Genomic DNA, 20,736 nt, shown 5'->3' with positions numbered 1-20,736 from the left:
CTCCCTGAAACTCTCTACAACCTCTGTTTCTGTCAGTTTATCCAGGTTCCATCTCCTTAAATTCACACCTTTATGCAGCTTCTTCAGTTTTAATCTACAGTTCATAACCAATCGATTGTGGTCAGAGTCCACATCTGCCCGTGAAAATGTCTTACAATTTAAAACCCGGCTCCTAAATCTCTGTCTTACCATTATATTATCTATCTAAAACCTGTCAGTATCTCCAGGCTTCTTCCATATATACAACTTTCTTTTATGATTCTTGAACCAAGTGTTAGCTATGATTAAGATATGCTCTGTGCAAAATTCTACCAGGGAGCTTCGTCTTTCATTCCTTACCCCCATTTCGTATTCAGATACTACGGTTCTGTCTCTTCCTTTTCCTACTATCGAATTCTAGTCACCCATGACTATTAAATTTTCCTCTCCCTTCACTATTTGAATAATTTCTTTTATTTCATCATACATTTCATCAATCCCTTCGTTATCTGCGGAGCTAGTCGACATATAAACTTGTACTACTGTGGCAGGTGTGGGATTCGTGTCTATCTTGGCCACAATAATGCGTTCACTATGCTGTTAGTAGTAGCTTACCCGTATTCCTATTTTTTTATTCATTATTAAACCTACTCCTGCATTACCCCTATTTGATTTTGTATTTATAACCCTGTATTCACCTGACCAGAAGTCTTGTTCCTCCTTCCACCGAACTTCACTAATTCCCACTATATCTAACTTTAACCTATCCATTTCCCTTTTTAAATTTTCTATTCTACCTGCCCGATTACGGGATCTGACATTCCACGCACCGACCCGTAGAACGCCAGTTTTCATTCTCCTGATAACAACGTCCTCCCGAGTAGTCCCCGCCCGGAGATCCGAATGGAGGACTATTTTACCTCCCCAATATTTTACCCAAGAGGACGCCATCATCATTAAGCTATACAGTAAAGCTGCATGCCATCGGAAAAAATTACGGCTGTAGTTTCTCCTTGCTTTCAGCCATTCGCAGTACCAGCACAGCAAGGCCGTTTTGGTTAGTGTTACAGGGCCAGATCAGTCAATCATCCAGACTGTTGCCCCTGCAACTACTGAAAAGGCTGCTGCCCCTCTTCAGGAACCACACGTTTGTCTGGCCTCTCAACAGATATCCCTCCGTTGTGGTTGTATCGGTGAGGCACGCAAGCCTCCCCACCAACGGCAAGGTCATATACTTTGTACTCAATAGGACATTTTCTTATAATCTAAAGCAAGAGTTTCCTGTTATTATTGATAAATAATGCCAAACTTGTTTATGATTTACCGGATCAAGTTTTATCTAAGTACCATGATGCACTGGAACAATGTTTGATATATTTTTGTTTTGCAATCCTTTTTATACTACATTTTTGTTGAGGTAATTGCGTTTTCTTGGGCTGCATGATAAACCTGTAATTTTATTTTTACTACAGCATCCTCTGTTTCACGTTACATATCAACAGTTTCAGTGTTGCTATAAATATTGTTTATTTGTAAGTAACAGACAGGAAGATAGCTATGTAGAACAAAAATGATTCGTAGTGGACCTGGTCCTTTATATAGGCTCGCTCAATTTCTAGACCACCACTTTCAGTTTTTAGGGGAATCTAGTAAGACACTGATCGCGTATGTAAAGAAAGAGACTGTTATGAGATAAGCAACACACTACTGTACAAGTACTGTGGGCACAGTCTTAAGTGGCCAAAGCTACAAAAAACTAGTGTAGTCTCCGTTTACTTATGATAGTCTACGGTAGCCGAAGGCGATTTACAACTCTATCAGAGTGGGATTCTTATCTCCCACGAGGGAGTGTTACAGGACTATTACTGCTCACAAAATACAAGATGTTTTAAACAGAAGTGTCACACATTTCTACATGAGGTAGTAATGATCAAATCCAGTAGATAAGTTCCTATAATTATATGTCTGGAAACTACAATGAAGGGCCAAAGAAACTGGTATATGCATGCGTATTCAAATACATAGACTTCCTTCCCCATTCTTCCCTGATCCGATGGAACCAACGACCTAACTGTTTGGTCCCCTCCGCCAAATCAATCAACCAACCAACCAACCACGAGAAGAACGCCGTCTTCCTTCCAGGGAATCCCAGCTGTCATGACGGTGAATTTCAGTGCTACTCATGTCTTAATCGATCTTTTTTGATAATATGCACTGAAACTCCAAAGAAACTGGCGCAGTAGTTAGATTGTTTGCTGCTGCTACAACGGCAGTTTATCACTATTGAAGATAGTTGTAGTCCGCGCACGAGCGATGGGGCACAGCATCTCCGAGGTAGCGATGGAGTGGGGATTTTCCCGCACGACCATTTCAAGCGTGTACGTTGAATATCCAGAATCCGGTAAAACGTTCAGTCTCCAACATGGCTGCGACTGGGAAAAGGTCCTGCAAGAGCGGGACAGCGAAGACTGAAGAGAATCGCTCAACGTGACAGAAGTGCAACACTTCAGCAAATTGCTGCAGATTTTAATGCTAGGCCGTCAACAATTGTCAGCGTGCGAACCTCTCAACGAAACATCATCGATATGGGCTTTCGGAGCCGAAGATCCACTCGTGTACCCTTGTTGACTGCACGACACAAAGCTTTACGCCTCGGCTGGGCCCTTCAACACCGACAATGGGCTGTTGATGACTGGACGCCTTCTCGGACGAGTCTCGTTTCAAATTGTATCGAGCGGATAGATGTGTACGGGTATGGAGACAACCTCATGAATTAATTGAAGCTGATGGAGGCTCTGTAATGGTGTGGGGCGTTTGCAATTGGAGTGATACTGGACCCCTGGAACGTCTACATACGACTGTAACTGGTGACACGTAAGCATCTTGTCTGATCACCTTCGTCCATTCACGTCCATTGTGCATTCCGACGGACTTGGACAATTCCGGCAGGACAGTGCAACACCCCACACGTCCACAATTGCAACAGAGTGGCTCCAGGAACACTCTTACGAATTTAAATACTTCCACTGTCCGCCAACTTCCCAGATATGAATATTATTGAGAACATCCGGGATGCCTTGGAACGTGCTATTCAGAAGGGGTCTCCACCCCCTCGTAATCTTACGGATTTATGGACAGCCCAGCAGGATTCATTGTGTCAGTTCCCTCCAGCACTACTTCAGATATTACTCGAGTCCGTGCCAAGTCTTGTTGCGGCACTTCTGCGTGCTCGCGGGAGCCGAGCACAATAGCAGGCAGGTGTACCAGTTGTTAGGCTATTCGATGTAATATCTCCCAAGATAAGAGCCATTTTACTTGTGACGCGTAATGAACGGTATTCAGTGGCAGATGCGGCAGGATTCACAAGAGATGGCAATACGCACGTGTGGGTAGATGGAATTTCTCGAGAAATCGTGGAGGTGAGGCACCAGGGTCGCTTCAGTAGCAATGTACGGTCAGGAATCGAGGGTGAGAGCCTTCTAGGGCGATACACTTACCAAACAGATTACCGACTGCTGTTTGTCACTAGCTGATGCGCAGTGAGTTACTCGCACTGTTGGAGAACATTGCACTTGCAAAAAGACAACGACTGTGGTGTGTGCACAACGGGACATGAACTCATTTTCTACAGATCATGCGGTAATACCTGACCGCAACTTCCATAGGCGATGGAGCATTAGTGGAGGACCTGTAGCATGGTATACACGTTCGCTGCAGCTGAATCCGTTAGCTTTCTGGCTATGAAGACATTAAAAGGAATTGGTGTATGCGCAACACATCGACAACTTGCAGACGTTATAATACCGTGTGACCAAAGCATGCAACGCAGTCCGGATGAACTCAGATGAATTTGAAAAGTGCGTGATCACCGCGAATAAGGACTGAAAGGCATGTCAGGACGTATGGTAATCACACAAACACTGCCTGTAGTGTCTACATATACGAAATAAATAGATGGAAATGAGAAAACAGATTGTCCCATACATGAACAGGTGTCCGTTACTATAGAAATTTTTCTTATATAACCGCGGGACTGCTACGGTCGCAGGTTCGAATCCTGCCTCGGGCATGGATGTGTGTGATGTCCTTACGTTAGTTAGGTTTAAGTAGTTCTAAGTTCTAGGGGACTGATGACCACAGATGTTAAGTCCCATAGTACTCAGAGCCATTAGAACCATTTGAACCATTTTTCTTATAGTTTTGATAAACACTACATCTTGTTGAAGTACCTTGTATATAAATGAGGTATTGGAAAATGCCGAAATCTCCTTCAGACTGGTCGCAAACGATGTCGTTCTATATTCTTGCTAACGTCTAAAAGCCCCTGAAGCTAAGTAGATGACGCTGAGACGAGTAGTTTGGTATAAGACACATGGGATCCCAAATGCTGCGAAATAACCCAAAAGTGCATGGCACATGTTGAGGATGTTATGTCATTAGAGGACTTACCTCGCCGAATGTGCAGCGCCTGGGCTTGTCGATTCTACCCTCACCATTAGGGGGCAGTGCTACACATCGCTCTACCAGGCTACTCTGTTTTCGTTATCCGTCGTGACACGGTAGTGCTCGCGGTAGTCGTTATCCAATACTACGATGAATCGGTTTATACCTACGAAAAGAAAGTAGCCCAGCACCGCTATGTATAGCACTGCCCCCTACCACGAAAGTAGGCTCGACAAACCCAATCGCTGCAAGTGCGGCGAGGTACGCCGTCTGGTGAAGTCACATGTTGAACATCCACTTTTGGGGTATTTCCCGATATTTGCAACCACTTGTATCTTATATCAAATCACACGCCTCAGCGGCATCTATGTCGCTTCTGGAGATTTAAACGTTAATAACAATCAGCCTGTGAATAACTCACGAACTTAAACTAATGTAGCGATATACAAAGACACGTCTTCCAGCAGGGGGGATTGTAACCAACACTGAAGAGAGAGCTGACCCCACGAGACGGCCGTCAATAACCCCCACGGGACTGGTACCGTAGCGACCAGTGCGAGGGGGCCAGCGACAAAACCGTCGCCACGGAGGCAAGTTCGTAGGTAATGAAGCCTGCACACGTTGTAAGCGGTACGGATAGTGGGAATTGTGGAGAACGTTCCACACGGAATTCTGGTTTAACCCACGCTAACGTGCCATCTACCACGTGCTGATAGTGGACTCACTACGGGATATTCCTACACTGCGAGGCATTTCCAGCCGTGACATTTTTGGCTCTCATCCTCTCAGGGATCCTTTCCTGCAATTTGGGTTCGTTTAGTAAAATGGAATGAAAATACAAGGTGAAAGGATATCAATGATACGATTCGCTGATGACATTGCTATCCTGAGTGAAAGTGAAGAAGAATTAAATGATCTGCTGAACGGCATGAACAGTATAATGAGTACACAGTATGGTTTGAGAGTAAATCGGAGAAAGACGAAGGTAATGAGAAGTAGTAGAAATGAGAACAGCGAGAAACTTAACATCAGGATTGATGGTCACGATGTCAATGAAGTTAAGGAATTCTGCTACCTAGGCAGTAAAATAACCAATGACGGACGGAGCAAGGAGGACATCAAAAGCAGACTCGCTATGGCAAAAAAGGCATTTCTGGCCAAGAGAAGTCTACTAATATCAAATACCGGCCTTAATTTGAGAAAGAAATTTCTGAGGATGTACGTATGGAGTACAACATTGTATGGTAGTGAAACATGGACTGTGGGAAACCGGAACAGAAGAGAATCGAAGAATTTGAGATGTGGTGCTATAGACGAATGTTAAAAATTAGGTGGACTGATAAGGTAAAGAATGAGGAGGTTCTACTCAGAATCGGAGAGGAAAGGAATATGTGGAAAACACTGATAAGGAGAAGGGACAGGATGATAGGACATCTGCTAAGACATGAGGGAATGACTTCCATGGTACTAGAGGGAGCTGTAGAGGGCAAAAACTGTAGAGGAAGACAGAGATTGGAATACGTCATGCAAATAATCGAGGACGTAGGTTGCAAGTGCTACTCTGAGATGAAGAGGTTAGCACAGGAAAGGAATTCGTGGCGGGCCGCATCAAACCAGTCAGTAGACTGATGACCAAAAAAAAACATAGTAACATTAATTAGCCTCAAACAGACCCCTAGCGGAAATTTCACAGAAATGTCGACTCAGTTAAGTTAACATTCATTTAGTTTGTCAGTATAATGGAAATGAGCGTTTGGCGTCATTGGCCGGGAGACCCCTTGCGGGGCAGGTCCGGCCGCCTTGGTGCAGGTCTCATTACATTCGACGCCACACTGGGCGACCTGCATGCCGGATGGAGGTGAAATGATGATGAAGACAGCACAACACCCAGTCCCTGAGCGGAGAAATTCCCGACCCCCAGCCGGCAATCAAACCCGGGCCCGTAGGACGGCAGGCAATCCGTCATGCTGACCACTCTGCTATCGGGGAGGACATGAGTATAATGTAATTACATGTCTACTTGTATAACTTTTATAGTGCTTTTCATAAAGACTAGTCAGTCGATATCGTTTTTGCCACTAAACAACCACTGAACAATTTTTGTGTGTCTTTGACTGAAATTAACACCATTGTTAAACAGAAAACATAAACGTATCGTTACAGCATTCAGGCACAGGAACCCTTGAAGCTACTATATCATCTGCCCGTCGTGACACTGGTTGGCAGTATTGGAGTAGCACACACACACACACACACACACACACACACACACACACACACACACACACACACACACACAAAAGCCCTCGACGCCCTAGGAAGGAGTTACACACCAATTCGTCACAAATTGCTAGGCGTACAGGTGTCAACGGAGAATTCAAAACCAAATTTTGGCGGTTGATGGATGAACGTGTGACATTGCAGCGTAATATCACTGCCCAACTGGCAAGGACAGTAAACGGGGCACCTGTCGATATTAGGACATAACTTAAAACTTTGTGTTATGCCTTACGGCAGGTCCTGTCATGTGGGAAGCCTCGTCAGAGAGGTCCGCCGCATGAACGTCTAGGAAAGTGATTCCAGTGGGGGTTTCCCGTTAGCTTCCACTGATGATGATGATGAAATGATAATGAGGACAACACACCAGCCAGTCCCTGAGCGGAGAAAATCTCCAACCCAGCTAGGAATCGAATCCGGGCCCCTTGGCATGACAGAACGCCGCGCTGACGACTTAGCTATTGGGACGGACGTAAGACAGAAAGTCGTTGCAAATTTCATTCATTATACTCACGAGGGAACCTCCCAATCGCACTCCCCTCAGATTTAGTTATAAGTTGGCACAGTGGATAGGCCTTGCAAAACTGAACACAGATCAATCGAGAAAACAGGAAGAAGTTGTGCGGAACTATGAAAAAAATAAGCAAGATATACAAACTGAGTAGTCCATGCGCAACATAGGCAACTACAAGTAATAAGGAAGCTCGTGGGTGCCGTGGTCCCGTGGTTAGCGTGAGCAGCTGCGGATCGAGAGGTCCTTGGTTCAAGCCTTCCCTTGGGTGAAAAGATTAACTTCTTAATTTTCAGTTTATGTGACAAACGCTTATGCTTTCATCATGTGACAAACGCTTATGTTTTCATCACTTTTTTGGGAGTGATTATCACATCCAGAAGAAAACCTAAATCGGGCAAGGTAGAAGAATCTTTTTACCCATTCGCCAAGTGTACAAGTTAGGTGAGTCGACAACATATTCCTGTCATATGACGCACATGCCGTCGCCAGTGTCGTATAGAATATATCAGACGTGTTTTCCTGTGGAGGGATCGGTTGACCTATGACCTTGCGATCAAATGTTTTCGGTTCCCATTGGAGAGGCACGTCCTTTCGTCTACTAATCGCACGGTTTTGCGGTGCAGTCGCAAAACACAGACACTAAACTTATTACAGTGAACAGAGACGTCAATGAACGAACGGACAGATCATAACTTTGCGGAAATAAAAATTTTCATCCGAGGGCAGACTTGAACGAAGGACCTCCCATTCCGCAGCTGCTCGCGCTAACCACGAGACCACGGCGCTCCTAATATCGCACTATCCTTGATGTTGCTTATCATCCACATGGACTACTCAGTTTGTATAATTTGCTTATTTTTTCATAGTTCCACACGACTTCTTCCTGTTTTCTCGATTGATCTGTGTTTAGTTTTTCAAGGCCTATCGAATGTGCCAACCTATAACTAAATCTGAGGGGGGTGCGATGGGGAGGTTCCCTTGTCAGATCGACAGTAACTGTGTCTAGCAGATGGAGCGTGAAGAATATGCACAGTTATCAGTATTTGAGAGAGGACGTGTATTTGGGCTGAAGGATTCCGGTTGGAGTAATCAGTGAATCGCTCGATATTTGAATAGGGCAATGACGGTGTTAGCAGAATATGTGAACCATGGCCGAATTCGCCGTCTAGAAGGGAGCGGTCGACTTGGAGAGACTACAGAATATGAGGACAGACCAGTCATCAGACTGGCACTCTGAGCCCCAGAGCCGGCCGTTGTGGCCGAGCGGTTCTAGGCGCTACAGTCTGGAACCGCGCGAAAGCTACGGTCGCAGGTTCGAATCCTGCCTCGGGCATGGATGTGTGTGATGTCCTTAGGTTAGTTAGCTTTAAGTAGTTCTAAGTTCTAGGGGACTGATGACCTTAGAAGTTAAGTCCCATAGTGCTCAGAGCCATTTGAACCATTTTGAGCCCCAGATTCATCATTGTAATCGATCCGACGCGTAAGGGGTCTTTCAGTGACCATGAGGACTATTAACAGGTAAAAAGGGCTGAGCTCACGGCCCCTTGCTCCCACTACCATTGACCTCTTGTGATATTCGCTATTTTTGACTTCATTAAAACAGCAAATACGAGTAGTTAATACTTTCAGCCAGAAGGCAAATACTTGTTTATAAATAATAATTAATGTATAATGAGGCGTCGCATGGCGACGGTGGAATTTTCTAAATAATGTAATTCGTCGTCTTTGGGCGGCAATATAAACAGAAAAATACGGATAGATATGCGATCCTTCACTATTTTGTTCGCTGGAGAACAAATGAAGCCTTGAGCGCTAAAAAGACTTGCACTGTTTTTCTCGAGTAAGACGGACGCAGATTTGTGGTAGTCTGATCTAATTTTTACTAAATGTATATAAACGTGTTATGTCTAAGTTTGAGTGAAGTGTAAAGAACTGTTATAACTTACCGTGACGACGCACGAGCGACTCAAAGAAGACAATGGCTATATAAAAGAGCGCTCAATGGACATGATACGGACATAAAAATCTACCGTCATTGTAGTATTAAGCTTAAGGTACGATATATGTTTTAGTTATAATAAATATTTGTTCTGGGAATACTAAATCATTTAGCAGTGCTCATTTCTATTATCTCCTCAGTATTATTTTCATTTTAATTATGCATTTTGCTAATATTACAGACACCAAGATCAGCAGTCCAATGTGCGTGTTACATTGATAAAAAGAAAACTGTTTTATCGTCTTCTTGCATCAGCTTTAATATTGAATTTCCCTTTTGTGTGATGTTACAGTTGTTTTTGCGCCCTTAAGAACTTTCTGGTCCCTTAGGAAATTGTTTTGTCATAACAATAACTTCACAACCAGGTATGATCGTATCTACGAACATGAAGTAATTAGAAAGATGATAATGCGATTTCTTAATCAATAGCACGCTAGTTGTGACTGCCTCAAGCCACGCGAAACTGCAAGTAAAAACTAATCACATCTCATAATGCAATATTTTATGACAATGGTCAATCCATGATTCTTACGCCAATTGTGATTGATAAAACAGTAAGCTAAATCTCAATTTCCAACTTTCCATTGAATAACAACATCACTTTTATTTTGTAACATCACACTCTGTACACCAACGAGCCCAACAGCGATGTCGGGCACATCCGGCCTGAAAGCTCATTGACTGGAGTAGAAACGTCTTCAGTGATGAGTCCCGCTTTGAACTGAGCCCCGAGACTCCCCGAACAGCGGTGGGATACTAAGCTGACTGTGGCACCCCTATACGGGCAGACAGTCAGGAGTGATGGTCCAGTGTTGCAATTTCATTTTGTTTGTCATCCGCAACACCCTTACAGCACAGCGTTACGTCGACGATATTCTACGCCTCGTTTTGTTTCCCTTAATGGCAAGACATTCTGGGTTTAGCCTGCAGTAAAATAATGCCCGTCCGCACATGGCGAAAGTTTGTTCTGCTTGTCTTACTGCGTGCCGAACCCTATCTCGAGCAGCAAGCTTGCCGGATCTCCGTGCAATTCAGAACATGTGGAGCATTATGGGCAACGCCATCCAGCAACATCGGGATTTCGATGATCTAACACGACAACTGATCCTAACTTGGCTCGATACCCATCAGAAGGACATCCAAAAGCTTTATCAATCAATGCCAAGCCGGACAACTGCTTCCATAAGGGCCAGATGTGGACCCAACGCGTTACTGACTTGCTCAATTTGTGAAGCACTTTCTCTTGAATAAATCGTACAACTATTCTGAAATTGAAACGGTTTATTTTTCTGTAAATCTACATCACAGCCACCGATTTACTTAAGCCCGGTTAACTCTTTCGTAGTGCGTCGTTGCGTCGCTTTCTATTCTGAAATTGTAAAGATTTATTTTTCTGTAAATGTACATCATAGTTACCGATTTACTCAAGTCAGGTTAATTCCTTCGTGGTGCGTCGTTTTCTTTGTCTTAGTGTATAGGCAGTTGCACATCTCTAGACCTGTAATGTCGGCTTTAGAAGCAGAAACCGCTTTTATTCCTTCAAATAGACGTCTTTACGTGGCTGACAGAACTGCGTTCTGGTCTTCTCACCAAGGTAAATTCAAAAATGTTCAAATTTGTGTAAATTCGTAACGGACTAAACTGCTGACTTTATCGGTCCCTAGATTTACACATGTAAGTAGGCTGTTTAGGTTCTTATGTTGGTAACGCCACGTAGCGCTCTGCACGAAAATCACTGGCTGTGCTGTGTGCAGTCTGTGGCTGGTTGGCATTGTTGGAATATTCGCTATTGTAGTGTTGGGCAGTTGGATGTTAACAGCGCGTAGCGTTGGAGATGAGCCGCCAGCAGTGGTGGATGTGGGGAGAGAGATAGCGAGGAGAGGGGCTAGTGTAATTGGTTAACACAAACCATACAAAAACGCACGGAAGTATGTTTCTTAACACAAACCTACGTTTTTTTAAATGGAACCCCGTTAGTTTTGTTAGCACATCTGAACATATAAACAAATACGTAATCACTGCCGTTTGTTGCATCGTTAACGCCTGAGTACCACTCCTCCGCTGTTCGATCGTGTGTATCGGAGAGCACCGAATTACGTAGGGATCCAAAGGGAACGGTGATGGACCTTAGGTACGGAAGAGACTGGAACAGCACATTACGTCCACATGCTAACACCTTTTTATTGGTATTTTTCACTGACGCACATGTACATTACCATGAGGGGTGAGGTACACGTACACACGTGGTTTCCGTTTTCAATTACGGAGTGGAATAGAGTGTGTCCCGACATGTCAGGTCAATAGATGTTCAATGTGGTGGCCATCATTTGCTGCACACAATTGCAATCTCTGGCGTAATGAATGTCGTGCACACCGCAGTACATCTGGTGTAATGTCGCCGCAGGCTGCCACAATACGTTGTTTCATATCCTCTGGGGTTGTAGGCACATCACGGTACACATTCTCCTTTAACGTACCCCACAGAAAGAAGACAAGAGGTGTAAGATCAGGAGAACGGGCTGGCCAATTTATGCGTCCTCCAAGTCATGGTAATGTACATGTGCGTCAGTGAAAAAGACCAATAAAAAGGTATTAGCATGTGGACGTAATGTGCTGTTCCAGTCTCTTCTGTACCTAAGGTCCATCACCGTTCCCTTTGGATCCCTACGTAATTCGGTGCTCTCTGATACACACGATCGAACAGCGGAGGTGTGGTACTCAAGCGTCAACTTTAGGTTACAATATCTCCGGATGTAATTAACATTTTACAATGCAACAAACGGCACTGATTACGTATTTGTTTATATACTCAGATGTGCTAACAAAACTAACGTGGTTCCATTTAAAAAAAACGTAGGTTTGTGTTAAAAACATACTTCCGTGCATTTTTGTATGGTTTGTATTAAACAATTACACTAGCCCCTCTCCTCACGTTCGGACTGTGGAATCGGTTCGTCAGTATTTGATGTGGTTTACGAAATATATCCAGCGGTAACGTTAGGTGACTCACCCTATATATATATAATGACTTTTGCACACTATTAAGGTAAATACATTGTTTGTTCTCTATCAAAATCTTTCATTTGCTAAGTATGCCTATCAGTAGTTAGTGCCTTCAGTAGTTAGAATCTTTTATTTAGCTCGCAGTATTGGCGCTCCCTGCATTGCAGTAGTTCAAGTAACGAAGATTTTTGTGAGGTAAGTGATTCATGAAAGGTATAGGTCAATGTTAGCCAGGGCCACTCTTTTGTAGGGATTATTGAGAGTCAGATTACGTTGCGCTAAAAATATTGTGTGTCAGTTTAGTGTTGATCAGGATAGGTAAAGAGCGAAATGTCTAAGTATGTTCAATTCTGCTCAGCTGTTTTGAAAACCAAATAACGTAAGTGGTATCCAAGCACAGTAATTCATAAATTTTTCTAAGGGGATGTTTCGCACGCTACTTAAACTAACTAATGCTACGAACAACACACACTCTTATGCCCGAGGGAAGACTTGAATCTCCGGCGGGAGGGGAGGTAAATTCCTTGACGGCAGGCTGTTCCGAAGTTCTAACACACACCCCTCTTGTCGAGCTGTCTGCCACTCACAGTGAAGAATGTCTATTTGTCTCCCAGATAACAAGCAAAATCATACTGTAGAAAATAAAGAGATATTTGCAATGCACTACACTGCCAAATACAGTATCTGTCAATTAATGCACGGCGAGAATGACTGATCCATCCATCGATATTATCCACGCTAGGGCACTTGCTGCCGCTTGGCGGAGACGATTGTTCTGCTGATGACCTCATCGAATGCCGCCCGAAAATGACTGGTTTCGTCGGTCGAGTCGCGTGTCCGAGATGGAGCCCCACCGATAATAAATAACTGTGTTATTTATAAATCCATCACGGAATTACCTCTGGGGAGCCCTTCCTAACCCGGCGGCAGAGAGCGTGCGGTGACGAAAATAAAAGGCTTCGCCGAGGTTAATTAATAGTGAGACTTAATTACGGCGGCGCCGTCAGGCAATCTGGCAATTGAGACGCAGCGGCCGCGCAAGAGGCGCGGGGTCACGCGGCCGGTTGCGCCACTAATGGTGCGGAGACTGTGCCGGCCTGAAGATGTGGCCACTCATCAGCGTCGAAACGACGCCACACTGCCTAATGCTACAGTGTGGCTATGTTACTCATAACGTCTCCTGCGATTTGTTGGCCACTGCCGAATAAAGCTCACTTCCAGATTGTTGTAAAATTGTAATAGCCACCTCGAAAAAATCAAGCTGCGACCATGAAAGTAAGTCATTGTGATTGTTCTTCTTTAGAAGTTCACTCTACAGTCCGATTTTTTTCCCCAGTAGTGGATGAGTTAGTGGCTACGCTGTTGCAGAATTCGGCATTTGGCAAATTTAAGAAAGGTTGGACCTCAAATATCATCATTATTCTCAAATTGCCTCCCACACGATGATTTCTTCATCTGAAGAAAGAAGAAGAAGTCAGCGGTCCCCACTGAAAGGAGTCTGTTATTTTCGCACCTCCTTTCCTAATTTTATCTTCCCTTGACGCATTACTGCTATCCTCGTTTTTATCCTATCACTTGCCGATGTTTGAAGGAGAATTTTCTGCTGGCTAGTCGAGTTTGTTTTATTTGCTGTTCACTTGTGGGAATCACAGCCTTAGTCCTTTTTCATACACCAGGTGCCAGCCGAGTCACCTGCATGAGATGGCCGACCCCGGTGACCAAGCGTTTCTAGGCGCTTCGGTCCGGAACCGCGGGACTGCTACGGTCGCAGGTTCGAATCCTGCCTCAGACATGGATGTGTGTGATGTCCTTAGGTTAGTTAGGTTAAAGTAGTTCTAACTTCTAGGGGACTGATGACCTCAGATGTTAAGTCCCATAGTGATCAGAGCCATTTGAACCATTTGCATGAGATGAGTGTATGGTGACATGGTCACAAGTTGGAAGAATTTCCTTTTCTTTCCTTGGGAGCCAGGAAAAGTTCGTTGACCTTTCTTTACGCCTGGCTGGAGGGTACAAGTCTCAACTGCAGAAGCAAGCCTTCAAGTCACTTTTAAAACCACCTCCTTTGACTGGCCGTGTAGAATCCCGTGCAGAGCTTTCTAGAAATTTCTGGAACTTTTCAGTGACCGTAGACAGCCTAGCAGCAATGGCCGCCCGCGCTTCTTCAGCCAACATGGTGGCTCAGCGACGAACGCCATTTAACGATCGCTAGGGATTGACAATTGCGGCCTCTCCGTGGAGAAGTGATCCGGAATAGTGTGTAGCTATTATATTTCGATTAAAACTACTCTTTGATTGGTAGAAGCAATGGCGGTGTGCAGTGTTACCACAGTCTAGCCAAGAACGCTTCACAAGATGCTGCACATACCTACAAAACGGACAACACAGCGAGCACGTGACATTCGAGAAAGAACTGCCATTGACTGGCAGCTACTCGAGTAGCTGAAACGTCAGTCACAAAGTAATTTTAATGGGAGTATAAGATGGGTTGAGATTCAAATGATTCAATATGCTCTAAGCACTATGGAACTTAACATCTGAGGTCATCAGTCCCTTATACTTAGAACTACTTGAACCTAACTAACCTAAGGACATCACACACACCCATGCCAGAGGCAGGCGGTTCAATCCCACGTCCGGCCATCCTGATTTAGGTTTTCCGTGATTTCCCTAAATCACTCCAGGCAAATGCCGGGATTGTTCCTCTGAAAGGGCACGGCCGACTTCCTTCCCCATCCTTCCCTAATCCGATGAGACCGATGACCACGCTGTCTGGTCTCCTTCCCCAAACAACCAACCAACCAACCAACCAGAGGCAGGATTCGAAGCTGCGACCGTAGCAGCAGGGCGGTTCCGGACTGGAGCGCCTAGAACCGCTCGGCCACAGCGGCCGGAAGTGGGATGAGATTTTATAAGTTAGGTCGGACTAATTCACGCTACTTGTTATGTTTCGCCTGTGAAGATTAATTTCTTTCGACTGGAACTTAGAATTCAAATTGTTCTCGTTGAATTTTGTAGATATTTTGCCTTATAATCCTGAGATGCAGAAAGGAGGCCGTATTGCCTATTTCGTTTCCCCTAAAGTCAATGTTAAGCAAATTTTGTTATTGTTCTTGCCGTGGTCTCTGACGCAACTGGTTTTTGGCCACTCTAATTTCGTATGTAACCTACTTTGTTGGAAATATTTCAGGCCTACGAATCTACTGAGTACCAATAGTCGTGGATAAAGGTACTTATCCGTGGTCCCCTGGAATTTAATGTAGTTTTGGATCATGGGCAACTCCCTCTTTTTAATATCTGTCTCGCCAGGAGCCCCATGTAAGTGGATAGACGTTGTTTCATCCTGGAACATCATGCTCCGAAACATATGAAGAGGCTATTCGTGCAAAATTCCGATGCTAAATTAATGTCACCCATCTCTCTTTAGCTTGTACGTAAGAGACTGTCGTAAAATGAATTTTGTCTTTGTATTTGTCTATGTCCTATTCGCTTGTATAGTTTGTCGTAAATGACGAGTTTACTGAATGCAGCCACTTTGACATTTAAGATTCTCCTATATCCTCCCCTCAGAGAGTTCGGAGTCACGGTCCCAGAAACGACCAAAGATAATAGACAGTGAACGTAAGCGCCGGCCACGGTGGCCAAGCGGTTCTAGGCGCTACAGTATGGAACCGCGTGACCGCTACGGTCGCAGGTTCGAGTCCTGCCTCGGCATGGATGTGTGTGATGTCCTTAGGTTCGTTAGGCTTAAGTAGTTCTAAGTTCTAGGGGACTAATGACCTCAGAAGCTACGTCCCATAGTGCTCAGAGCCATTTTTTTGAAGGTGAGTAAATAGTTTGTCGCTAAATGGTGTAAGATGTATACATTGCCAGCGATGGGCGAGGCATGACAGAATCTCTGACCAGATTAGTAGTTTATCGTTAGCTGTTGCTAGTCTGCGCTTGACCGCGCGAGTCGACAGTAGTGGTGGTCAGTCAGTCGACAGGAGTAGGCTGGTGGAGGCGGTATGTGTCGGCTGTGTGCTCTGCTCGCGACTCTGGTCAGGACTCTGGAGGATGAGTATTGTTGTAGAAGGTAAAGAAGCAGCCTTGCGCATATTTAATAATGTATGTTAATTGTAATTTAATTTGTTCAAAGAAATGCCCCAGTAATAATTTTTTAATATAAAGCAACTCTTTTAAAGAAAAGCATTCATTTCAATTTAAAGAATATTTCAAATGCATGATCATTCCTTCCAATAATAAAAAAAAAAAATATACGCCAGCATTGCACGAAGCTGTGTCGAAAAATGAGTAATTAAGAGCGGATATAATTGCAGTTTTATTGAGGTAAGTATTTTTGCTTTTTTTTAGTCAGGATACAGGGCCGAAGGTCAGCGCTGCTGTCCTCATAAATTTTATCAGGTTACAGAACCTTTTTTTATTATTTTGGTGTTTAGGAATTTTTCTATTTCGAACTTGACATTAAATGAGAAAAGAATTTTGTGGGAATATTAAGTGTGAATGCATTCTTTACACAGAGACTATAAATGGGAGCCAATTTGTTCAGAGGTTACATTAAAAATTAATTTTGTTCAGAGCTCACAATAATCAAAAATTCATGTAATTATAAATTATATTTTGTGGGAAGGTTACTCTTGGCTCGCATTTTTATTTAATTATTAATCTCTGTGGGGAGGTTACACTTGGCTCATTTACATTTATATTTCCATTTTCAATACTTTGTGGGGAGGTTACCCTTGGCGACATCCGGCCAGGATCGTATTTCTTTGTGAATCTTCTGAGAAGTAGTCATATATCTGCTCTTATTTACCCAAATGTAGTTTGCATCTGGCGCAACGCATTTACTAATTTGTCACTCTTCCTTTCACAGATCATCGGCAATTTGTTGCTCTTTGTTGTAATTTTGTTTGTTGCATTTTGCATTGTCTTTGTTTCAATTGTGCTTAATTTTGATTTGTGAAAAATGCCGCGGAAGACTGTTAACAGTACATCGCGATGTGTAATGAGTGAAATAGCCGATTCTAATAATTTGACCGATAGTACCTGCGACACGCAGTGTAACGATGACAATCCTCCATTTACAGACAATCAGTGCGTACCGATCACTTGTAATGATTTTTATCCTAATGATGAACAAACGAATTCAATTGTGTCCTTTGTTAATTTAACGACAATTGATGACGCGGGACGTTCTGTTACAATGAACGCTGCCCAGTTCGACACGCCCGATTTGCAAAATTTACGTAGCAAACAGATAATTATTTCTAACGAAAATGAACAGTGTACAAAAAGTACGACAGACTTATTTGATTCCGAGGTAGTGACTAACAGTGCACATCCGATTGGCAAACCTTTTCGAAAGTTACAGAATGACCAAATGGTTACAGAAAACGTGACAAATGCAGATACACCAACACACAGCACAGAGAATAGAGTTGCTAATTTTGGCTGGGATCAAATTATGGCATTGTTGCTACAAATTAATGAACGTATTAAAAAACAAGACGAAAATTCCAAACAGTTGAATGAAAGTCTCAAACAGTCGAATGAAAGACAAGACAACAATCATAAACAACTTAGTGAAAGTCTCAAACAACAACTTAATGAAAATAATGAAAATCTCAAACAACAAATTAATGGAATTAATGAAAAACTAGACAACAATTCCAGACACCCTAGTGAACAAATTACAGCCGTTGCCGCGCAATGTCATGATACTAAAGAACAATTACGTGAGGAAATTGAGGCTTATGCTAGGAAAAGTAGTGAAGAAATTAGATCTTTTGCTCAAGAATTAAAGGATATGCAAACAGCTACAACAGAAACACTTAGAGACGAAATTAGTGCAGTCGCTAAACAATGCTCTGAAAACACAACACAGTTACGCGACGAGTTTAAATTAATGACAGCAGAAATTTCGCGCACACTGGATGCAAAAGTAGACGCGAAATTCGCCCAACAGAATAGTCAAATTGACGAGCGTTTTAATCATCACCTACAAAACAGTGATACGCGTTTCCGTAAATTTATACAGGAACAGAATAAAGTAAAACGACAAGTCATGGAAACAATCACCGCACAGGAAGATAAACGTAAATTGTTTGCGAAAGCAAAAACATACGTAGACAACAATGTTGCTACTGTATCAGACGAAATTAATACAATCAAACAGTTGAACACCGAATTGCGTGATGAAATTTCCGATCTTAAAACAAAGACAGATACACACACAGTAGACTTTCAGACAGTGACCGACAGACTCGAACAATTAGAACTAACACAGGATTCCGATGTCATCAAAGCTGACGTTACAAAATTGAACGAAACCACACGTAAAATACAAAAACAAATTAATGCTTCAGACACTAAAAACGATGATCAGGTAAAAATACTGACTGAAAAATATGATGAATTGGCCAGTCGTATTGACGTTATTGAAAGTAATAATGACAGCAAATCAGACGATACTTCACCGATTTCGTTTAATCAAACCCCTGAATTCCAAAATTTACAGCAAACGATCAGTGAGATAGATTCGTCTAATAATACATTACGCAGAAAATTGTCAACTTTACAGCAAGAGGTAACAGAGATGAAAAATGTTTCAGCGTTTAACACATCACAGCATACGGCACATTCCGAACATTTCTCACACTCACACAGCCAGTATAATTTGGGTAATTTACAGAGAGTACGTGACTCAGATTCCGAACAGTCACAGACAAATAGATTCTCATACAATCCTGAACCTGTTCAGACATACAGAGACGATAAGTTTGATTACAAACATTTTCTATCAGTGAGAAAATTTAAAGTATTTAAAAATGACAGAACACAGATTCACCCCCTGGATTGGATACAACAATTTAGCTTTGCTTTTCCACCGACTTGGTCCGTAACACACAAACTTGAATTTATTTGCAGTTTTTTGGAAGGCGAACCGGCAACTCGTATGAGACCAATCGCGAGACAATGCTACTCGGTAGAAGAATTTCAGAATGGTTTTCTGTCAGCGTATTGGTCGAAGACGACACAACGCGGAATTAAGGATCAATTAATTAGTTTACCGAATTATGAGAACTCGAATTTTTCCACTGTCACGCAATTTTTTGAGCACATGGTCCAACAAAACCAGTACTTAAGTGAACCATACAGTGAATCTGCACTTATTCAATTATGTATTTCTAAATTACCACGATCATTACGAGTGTCTCTTTTAACGGGTCAGCAGAAAGAAAATATTTCGGCATTCAGAGATCTGTTACAGCTTTTGGAAGTGCAGCAATCGGATTATTCCTTTATAAACAAAAATTTTTCATATAATAACCAAGGTCAGCAAACATACAGAAATTACGATCAGCCACGCAATTTCAATAGCAAAGGTAATAGACGCTTTAGGAACGACAACCACCAGAACTTTAATAACAGACAAAATTTTAATTATCAGTATCGTCATAATTGTCAGCAACAGCAAACACATTTTGGTAACAATAGACGTTTTTCTCCGCAACAGCATGAAAGCCAACCGGTTAGCATACCTAACCAACAATGTAATGTACAAGGTCAACCGAGCTCTAATGTTTCGCCGCGTGCACGTATAGCATCAGCTCCAACAAATAGTAACGCACAGCAACAAGGAAACCAGTACGTACAGAAAACACACTATTTCAATTCCTATCGCAATGCACCGTATAGAAATGATTATCATGACAGATGTAAAAATAATGAGCACAATTTTCAGCGTACATTTAATAATTATCAGCAGCAAGAACATCAGCAACAACATATTATCATGAATGAACCAGACAGTAGGTATCATCCAGAACGTAATACGTCTGGAAGAAATAACAGAACAGTTCAAATAGTCGAAATGCCACAGAATCCTCTTGAAAATAATAGCACGTCAGATAGAATTTGACTAGATACTGTACAGGTCGCATCTTCCAGCAACGAAAGCACTACTTTTGACACACAGAATGTTGTTCATGAAAATGTTATTACTTTTGACGACATCCGAGACACTCTTTTGCAGGAAAGACCAGTTGTTCAAAAAACCATTTCACACCCTGTTATCGAAGTGAAAATTGGATCATCGAAATTTTCAGCAGTAATCGATTCTGGATCTCCTATGTCAGTAATAAATTAGGGAACTTTCAACGAATGCAACAAAGAGAATACTTATCCTACGTTACCATTAGGCAAAACGAAAGTAAAAGGAGCAGTATCGAGTAAAGGAGTAGATGTTAAATTACAGACACATTTATCATTTTGTATTGCAGGTCATACATTTCACTCAAATTTTTGGATTGTTCCCTTATTGACAACAGACGTTATTTTAGGTACGAATTTTCTGGTACAACACGACACAATTATTGACTTTCAAAATCCCTATTTAATGTTGAATGATGAAAATGTACAACTGGCTTTAGAATTTCAGCACTCATTATCTGCAGAAGAACAAACAATTAATCGTACAGAGGTCATTTCCGCATCACGGAACATAGACTGTAATTCCACA

The sequence above is a fragment of the Schistocerca cancellata genome, chromosome 3, assembly GCF_023864275.1.
Source record: "Schistocerca cancellata isolate TAMUIC-IGC-003103 chromosome 3, iqSchCanc2.1, whole genome shotgun sequence".
NCBI classification, from domain to species: domain Eukaryota; kingdom Metazoa; phylum Arthropoda; class Insecta; order Orthoptera; family Acrididae; genus Schistocerca; species Schistocerca cancellata.
The sequence above is the reverse complement of the archived record's forward strand: the minus strand, read 5'-3'. Positions refer to the sequence as shown.